This window comes from Cervus elaphus, chromosome 8 (genome assembly GCF_910594005.1).
Source record: "Cervus elaphus chromosome 8, mCerEla1.1, whole genome shotgun sequence".
NCBI classification, from domain to species: Eukaryota; Metazoa; Chordata; class Mammalia; order Artiodactyla; family Cervidae; genus Cervus; species Cervus elaphus.
In genome coordinates this window covers 9,028,325-9,037,811 of record NC_057822.1, presented here as the reverse complement: position 1 = coordinate 9,037,811, position 9,487 = coordinate 9,028,325, and positions in this window count along the sequence as shown.

Below are 9,487 nucleotides of genomic sequence, written 5' to 3'. Positions count from 1 at the left end.
TGTCCATGGGATTCTCCAGGCAAGACTACTGGAGTGAACTGCCTTGCTCTCCTCCAGGGGATCTTCCTGCATTGGCAGGTGGGTTCTTTACCCCTAGCGCCACCTGGAAAGCACCTAAGATTACCATATATCACTATATTTGCACATAAGCCTGGTATGAGACTCAGAGTTTCTGGGAACGGGAAACTTGTCTGTGATTTATCCACTGTGATTTATTTATCCACTGTCAGACATTGCGCCAAAATACTCCTGTGGATAGATAGCATTGTCATACACTGCTTGTGGGAAGGCAAAATGATATAATTCTAGTTAAGGACATTTGGCAATCTATAGCCACATTACCTATGTATTTACTCTTTCACCCAGTAAATCTACCTCAAGGCTAAACTTGTAGGAGTCTGTCCTCATGATATATTGGCAAAATACAAAAAGCTCTATGCACAAGGCTATTCATTATGGTATTTTTAAAAAACACTATGGCATTATTTTCAGTGGCAAAAGATTGGAAACTGCTCGTGTGTCAGTTAACTAGCTGAATAAATTACTATACAAACACAGGGTGAAGTGCTAGGCAGCTGTAAAAAAATATGTGGGTAAGTTCTTATAAATAAATAGAAACTAATAAGTAGTAGTGTCCATGTATATAAGGGAAATAAACAAGGTGTATGATAGTGTTTGTAGAAGTGCTATCTTCTGTGTAAGTAGTGGGATGATATACATTAATTGCTTATATTTAAAGTTAAACAATGGAAGAATAAACTCAACCTTCTAAAAATTATTTGCTATGTGGGATGGAGTGGGTAGGGATGAGAATGAGGCTTCTATGAATGTACCTTATATAGTTGGAAACTATGTTAGAAACATAAATGTTGCATATTTCTAAAAAAGAAGTTCAGTAGAAAGAATAAAACAGTCCATAAAAATTAAAAAACAAATGGAAACAAATGAAGTGATATAACTACACAGAGAATACTTTTAAGTGGCTTATAAGTATTTTGATTATACCTCCCTAATAGGATACAATCGAAGGGCAAAGTAGAACTGCATAGAAATATTAAATATTAAATTGCATTTATTAATCTTATTGTTAGTAATGATGCTAATATTTCTATTTTGAAGCTATGATAGGTGCATTTTTCAATAAAGTAATTATGTCAGTGGCATTAGGAATCAAGATTTTCAACAAATGAAAAGAATTACAAGTATTAAAGAAGCCTAGGATAATTTTAGATCTGAGTTAGTCAGCAGAATGAATGAAATATATAAGTTTTTCCCCTTAAAAATGTATCCTCTAGCCCTCTCTGCTGAAAACACTGAGAAGCAACGAACAACTCAGTAGTAATGAACACCCTTAGTACACAGATCTGGTGTCTAAATATCATTTTCCAGTTTAAAAAATAATTAAAAATTAGGGTGGGATATTTCAAAAGAACAGCATGTATACTATCTATGGTGAAACAGATCACCAGCCCAGGTGGGATGCATGAGACAAGTGCTCGGGCCTGGTGCACTGGGAAGACCCAGAGGAATCGGGTGGAGAGGGAGGTGGGAGGGGGGATCGGGATGGGGAATACGTGTAACTCTATGGCTGATTCATATTAATGTATGACAAAACCCACTGAAATGTTGTGAAGTAATTAGCCTCCAACTAATAAAAAAAATAAAAAATAAAAAAAATAATTAAAAATTAAACAAAGTCAAGGTTCTTTTGATAAATGTCTGATTCCAAATCTGGAGCAGGAAAGATGATGTTGGAACATCTTGTGCCTAAAGGACAGGAAGCTATCAAAGACTATTATAGTCTTGTAAAAATGACTGAGATACCAATACAAAGGGGACCCACTGGCCAAAGATGGAATAATTTGAGCATTAAAAGAAAAATAATGACTTCAACAAATGCAACACAATATACATAAAAACCTATTAATGATAATGTAAGGAAAACAACATTTGTTGTCAATGGAGTTGATTAAGGGAATCAACCAATTACTCTGACCATTAATGGATAAGTTCAGTTCAGTTCAGTCGCTCAGTCATGTCCGACTTCGCAACCCCATGAACCGCAGCACATCAGGCCTCCCTGTCCATCACCAACTCCTGGAGTCCACCCAAACCCATGTCCATTGTGTTGGTGATGCCATCCAACCATCTCATCCTCTGTCGGCCCCTTCTCCTCCTGCCCTCAATCTTTCCCAACGTCAGGGTCTTTTCCAATCAGGCAGTTCTTCACATCAGGTGGCCAAAGTATTGGAGTTTCAGCTTCAACGTCAGTCCTTCCAATGAACACCCAGGACTGATCTCCTTTAGGATGGACTGGTTGGATCTCCTTGCAGTCCAAGGGACTCTCAAGAATCTTCTCCAACACCACAGTTCAAAAGCATCAATTCTTTGGCGCTCAGCTTTCTTTATAGTCCAACTTTCACATCCATACATGACTACTGGAAAAACCATAGCCTTGACTAGACGGACCTTCGTTAACAAAGTAATGTCTCTGCTTTTTAATATGCTGTCTAGGTTGGTCATAACTTTCCCTCCAAGGAATATGCGTCTTTTAATTTCATGGCTGCAATCACCATCTGCAGTGATTTTGGAGCCCAGAAAAATAAAGTCAGCCACTGTTTCCACTGTTTCCCTATCTATTTGCCATGAAGTGATGGGACTGGATGCCATGATCTTAGTTTTCTGAATGTTGAGCTTTAAGCCAACTTTTTCACTCTCCTCTTTCACTTTCATCAAGAGGCTCTTTAGTTCTTCACTTTCTGCCATAAGGGTGGTGTCATCTGCATATCTGAGGTTATTGATATTTCTCCCAGCAATCTTGATTCCAGCTTGCGCTTCCTCCAGTCCAGCGTTTCTCATGATGTACTTTGCATATAAGTTAAATAAGCAGGGTGACAATATACAGCCTTGACGTACTCCTTGTCCTATTTGGAACCAGTCTGTTGTTCCATGTCCAGTTCTAACTGTTGCTTCCTGACCTGCATACAGGTTTCTCAAGAGGCAGGTCAGGTGGTCTGGTATTCCCATCTCTTTCAGAATTTTCCACAGTTGATTGTGATCCACATAGTCAAAGGCTTTGGCATAGTCAATAGAGCAGAAATAGATGCTTTTCTGGAACTCTCTTGCTTTTTCCATGATCCAGCGGATATTGGCAATTTGATCTCTGGTTCCTCTGCCTTTTCTAAAACCAGTTTGAACATCTGGAAGTTCACGGTTCACGTATTGCTGAAGCCTGGCTTGGAGAATTTGGAGCATTACTTTACTAGCGTGTGAGATGAGTGCAATTGTGCGGTAGTTTCAGCATTCTTTGGGATTGCCTTTCTTTGGGATTGGAATGAAAACTGACCTTTTCCAGTCCTGTGGCCACTGCTGAGTTTTCCAAATTTGCTGACATATTGAGTCCAGCACTTTCACAGCTTCATCTTTCAGGATTTGAAATAGCTCAACTGGAATTTCATCACCTCCACTAGCTTTGTTCATAGTGATGCTTCCTAAGGCCAACTTGACTTCACATTCCAGGATGTCTGGCTCTAGGTGAGTGATCATACCATGGTGATAATCTGGGTCATGAAGATATTTTTTGTATAGTTCTTCTGTGTATTCTTGCCACCTCTTCTTAATATCTTCTGCTTCTGTTAGGTCCATACCATTCCTGTCCTTTATTGAGCCTATCTTTGCATGAAATGTTCCCTTGGTATCTCTAATTTTCTTGAAGAGATCTCTAGTCATTCCCATTCTGTTGTTTTCCTCTATTTCTTTGCATTGATCGCTGAGGAAGGCTTTCTTATCTCTCCTTGCTATTCTTATAGCAAGATGAGTTATATTGCAGGTAACCAAATAGTAGATAAGAAAAAGTTATTTTTATAGAAGAATTCCAATGAATAAATGTAGAAGAAATGATAGGATTAGAAAAATACAGTTTTGCAAAACCTAATGAAATAATGAGTCTAGGAAGCAATCATGAAATGATGCTGAAACAATTGGATGAAAGACTGTTGAGAAAATTTGTAATTGAGTGAGACTTTAGGCTAACACTGCCTGAATCCACTGACCAACCTTAAAATAATTAAGAGGGGCACACAGTACTTTCTACAGAATATTCTTGCCTGAAGAAAAAAAAAAGAAAAGAAACCTAAGCAAACCAAGATCTAGTTACCAGTTTATCAGAAATATGGGGCTTAGACAAACACCATAGTCAGCCAAACTCAAAATGTGGAACATTCTAGAAGGCTTTTATTACCACAGACACTATGTCATCATCACACCTAACAAAAAAGAACTCTGGCGGGGTTTGATCCCTGGGTTGGGAAGATTCCCTGGAGAAGGAAATTGAAACCCATTCCAGTATTCTTGCCTAGAGAATCCCATGGACGGAGGAGCCTGGCACTCTACAGTCCATGGGGTCGCAAAGAGTTGGACACACTGAGTGATTTCACTTTTCACTTTCTTTCTATTCATACAAAACAAGTGACCTGGTTTCTGCAATAAATTTATTGCGTGGAAATTAAAAAGGAAGGTAGAATGGTAAATCATAAAACTCAAGACACTTACCAAATGCAAAAACCTTATTTAGATCCTCATTAATAGTTCAGGTGGATTATTAATAACTGTCAAAAGACATCTTTGGTACAATCAGGGAAATTTGAATATTAACTAATATATAAAGGAATTATTTGTTCTTTTTTGTTAGGTGTGATAATGACATAGTGTCTGTGGTAATAAAAGCCTTTTTCAATTAGAAATGCATACTGATGTATTCTGGATAAAATGAAATGAGATTTCGGATATGTTTTAAAATACTTTGCAAGCAGCATAGCAAACAAAAAGAGGGAGGACGACTGGCTGAAATATTTATAGTTGTAGAAACCTGGGTACATGGGGTTCATTATGCTATTCTACTTTTTGTGTCTGTTTGAATTTTTCCATGATAAAAAGTTAGACAACCATGCTCAGAAAATGAAATGTCGTCCATAGGTGGGAACTTGGACGGAGCGTTCCTGCCCCCTGCTGGCTGGTTCTATTGGTGCAGCTGCTTGCCCCTGTCTTAGGGCAAGTCTGAAATCCCAGACCCATCTAGAGTCATGTCGTTTATAAATCTCACAAGAACTCTACAAAGTGGACAGTATTAGTATACTATTTACAACTGGGGAAACTGAGACTCAGTAGGACTGATAAGCCAAGGGTCCAAAGTCCCACAGAAAATTGCTGTGTTTCTAGACCTTACTTTTCCTATCTTAAAGGGATCAGTGACATTTTAGGAATCAGTAAACTAAAATGGACCAGAATGGGCAAATTTAATTCAGATGACCATTACATCTACTACTGTGGGCAAGAATCCCTTAGAAGAAATGGAGTAGCCCTCATAGTCAACAAAAGAGTCCGAAATGCAGTGCTTGGGTGCAAGCTCAAAAACAACAGAATGATCTCTGTTCCATTTCCAAGGCAAACCATTCAATATCACAGTAATCCAAGCCTATGTCCCAACCACTAATGCCGAATAAGCTGAAGTTGAACGGTCCTATGAAGACCTATAATGATTATACGAAGACCTTCTAGAACTAACACCAAAAAAAAGATGTCCTTTTCATCATAGGGGACTGGAATACAAAAGTAGGTAGTCAAGAGATACCTGGAGTAATAGGCAAACTTGGCCTTGAAGTACAAAATGGGGCTAGTTAAAGGTTAACAGAGTTTTACTAAGAGAACGTACTGGTCATAGCAAATACCCTCTTCTAACAACACAAGAGATAACTCTACACATGAACATCACCAGATGGTCAATACCGAAATCAGACTGATTATATTCTTTGCAGCTGAAGATGGAGAACCTCTATACAGTTAGCAAAAACAAAACCAGCTCAGATCATGAATTCGTTATTGCAAAATGCAAACTTAAATTGAAGAAAGTAGGGAAAACCACTAGACCATTCAAGTATGACCTAGATCAAATCCCTTACGACTATACAGTGGAAGTGACAAATCGATTCAAGGGATTAGATCTGATAGAGTGCCTGAAGAACTATGGATGGAGGTTCATCACATTGTACAGGAGGCTGTGATAAAAGTCATGCCCAAGAAAAAGAAATGCAAAAAGGCAAAATGGTTGTCTGAGGAGGCCTTCCAAATAGCTGAGAAAAGGAGACGCAAAAGGCAAAGGAGAAAAGGAAAGATATATCCATCTGAATGTAGAGTTCCAAAGAATAGCAAGGAGAGATAAGAAAGTCTTCCTAGGTGATCAGTCAAAGGAATAGAGGAAAACAGTAGAATGGGAAAGACTAGAGATCTCTTCAAGAAAATTAGAGATACCAAGGGAACATTTCATGCAAAGATGAGCACAATAAAAGAAATGGTATGGACCTAACAGAAGCAGAAGATATTAAGAAGAGGTGGCAAGAATACACAGAAGAACTATACAAAAAAGATCTTCATGACCTAGAAAACCATGATGGTGGGATCACTCACCTAGAGCCAGACATCCTGGAGTGCAAGGTCAAATGGGCCTTAGGAAGCATCACTATGAACAAAGCTAGTAGATGTGATGGAATTCCAGCCGAGTTATTTCAAATCCTAAATGATGATGCTGTGAAAGTGCTTCACTCAGTGTGCCATCAAATTTGGAAAAATCAACAGTGGCCGCAGGACTGGAAAAGGTCAGTTTTCATTTCAGTCCCAAAGAAAGGCAATGCCAAAGAATGTTCAAACTACTGCACAGTTGCTAGCAAAGTAATGCTCAAAATTCTCCAAGGGAGGCTTCAACAGTACGTGAACTGAGAACTTCCAGATGTTCAAGCTGGATTTAGAAAAGGCAGAGGAACCAGAGATCAAATTGCCAACATCATCAAAAAAGCAAGAGAATTCTAGAAAAACATCTACTTCTGCTTTACTGACTGCGCAATAGTCTTTGACTGTGTGGATCACAACAAACTGGAAAATTCTTCAAGAGATGGGAATACCAGGCCACCTTACCTGCCTCCTGAGAAATCTGTGTGCAGATCAAGAAGCAACAGTTAGGAACAAATCCACAGGAAGCAGATCATCAAGGAGCAATTTCACCTATAAACTAGATAAATATAAATAGGTAATATAAATGTGAATTGAATACATAATAGCTATTACACACATTACCTCCGGTGAAAGGCATTATACAAAGTGCGTTATATCATTGACTCTGCACAGTTATCCTGTGATACATACTATTACCACCCCCCTTTACAGCTGAGGAAGCAAAGGTTCTAAGAGGTGAGAGGAGGGAATTCCCTGGTGATTCAGTAGTTAGGAGTCTGCACTTTCACTGTTGGGGCCAGGGTTCAATCCCTGGTCAGGAAAGTAAGATCCCACAAGTCGAGTGGCATGGCATAAAAAAGAAAAAAGAGAGATGAGAGGACTTACACAAAGTCACACAGCTAGGAATTGTATAAATTTGGACTTGAATCCAGCCTATAATTGCTATATGCTTTCTTATTATTTTTTTGAGATATAGCTTATATACAGGGAAATGCTTACATCTTAAGTGTATCTTGTGTTTATAACTGCTTGTGACTATTGTACACTGCTTGCTTCACTCTAATGTGAATGCAAATATTAATTTTTTCTGAACGGTTTATTAATTTTTTTTTTCTAAGTAGGAATGGGAGCCAAGAAAGAGAAGAAAATGGTCAAAAAAGGGAAGCGGGGCAAATAAGATCAAAGTTCCTGGTTCGCCTAGAGCTGATTATCCCTCCAACGATTTTATTCTCTTGCACCAGGGAGTGTTCCTTGTGTTTTTATCTCCATTCTTCTTTTAGAAGAATCCTCATCATGCCCTCTCAGCCACTTAAACATGCAGGCATGTCAGTGTTTCTCAAATGGGGCAGTTTGCCTTTTGGGGGGCATTTGGTGATGTCTGGAGACATTTTTGGTTATCACAGTGGGCAGGGTAAGTGCTGTAGACATCCAGTAGGAGAGACCAAGGATGCTGCTAAATATGCTACAAAACACAGGACGGCCCTCCCCCAACAACGAGTTATCCTGCTTCAGATGTCAACAATGTGGAAATTGAAAAATCCTGGTCTAAGTAACAACAGGAAACTTGCTATGTAAATGCAGCTCCAAGGTGAGTCTCTTGGTCCTTTTCCCATCAGATTGCTGGCCTTGCTAAGTTCCCCCGCTGGAGAAATTCTAGAGACATCACTGATGCTTTGTCAGAGATTTCATGCCCTCTGAAGTCATCTCACCCTAGGTCAACAGAAAAGTGTTGTCAAAATGTTACCAAACAATTAAGGATGACTAGCCAGGCCTAGCAGTGACTGTTTGAGAAGCAGCTCCTACCCTGTCACAGTAGGGAGAATCCCCATCAATATTCCTGCCTCTCTCCTTCCCCAGCTGGTGGAGCCCCAGCCCCATCTCCCAGGGGGAGGCTGATGGCAGAAACTCCTTTAAGAGAGTGCCAGCTCTGGCACTAAGAAGCGGTATGACCTTGAGCAAGTCTCCTCCCTGCTCTAGGCCACAGTTTCACCATCTGCAAAAAGAAGGATCTGATTCTTCAATCCTACACCTTCACTATGCTTGTACCAAGAAGATGGAAATGATCATTTCTTTTTTTTTTTTTTTGTACTGTGCCACATATCTTATGTGATCTTAGTTGCCTGATCAGGGATTGAACCTGGGCTCTCAGCAGTGAAAGCATGGAGTCCTAACCACTGGACCGCCTGGAAATTCCCTAAAATGGTCATTTCTGACCTAGCCCCCAGACAAGTGATTTAGGGGCGCAAGAAGATCATGTGCCAGATGCAAGCTGTTTTGTCTTTGGATGGGTCCTGTTTATCTCCTTGGTGAGGACTGAGAGCAGCTGGAGCTTCTGGTAGTTAAGAAAGACCAAGTCCCATATCCCCTGCCCGTTGGTCCAAGAGCTGCTGTTGGGGGTTGTCCCTGTCTGAGAGTCATGGTGGATGAGTCATGGATGAGGAGTTGAGGGCTACAAGATAAGGTCCCAAGAGCATCCCGAACTGTGGATCCATTCAGTTTCTCAGCAGGTACTGAGACGATGAAGCTTGGGCTGCCTCTGACCATTTTGGATGCTTTATGTTATAAGGGCAGAAACCCAGCTTAAACTTACTTGAAAGGAAGATTGGCATGCTTGCCTGAGAAGAATGGAGATAGGAGGACTAGCTTCAGGATAGGTTTGATTCAACTGCTCATATAGCGCCAAAGACCCTTCAATGATGCTGTATGTGTGTACGAAGTCACTTCAGTCATGTCCAACTCTTTGTGACCCTATGGACTGTAGCCTGCCAGACTCCTCTGTCCATGGATTTTCCAGGCAAGAATACTGGAGTGAGTTGCCATGCCCTCCTCCAGGGTATCTTCCTAACCCAGGGATCTAAGCCTCGTCTCCAGCATTGCAGGCAGATTCTTTACCACTGAGCCACTGGGGAAGCCCTCAATGATGCTGACTTCATCTTAATGCTGGCTCTTCTCACGGGCCCAGATGGTCAGCAGTGCTTCTAGG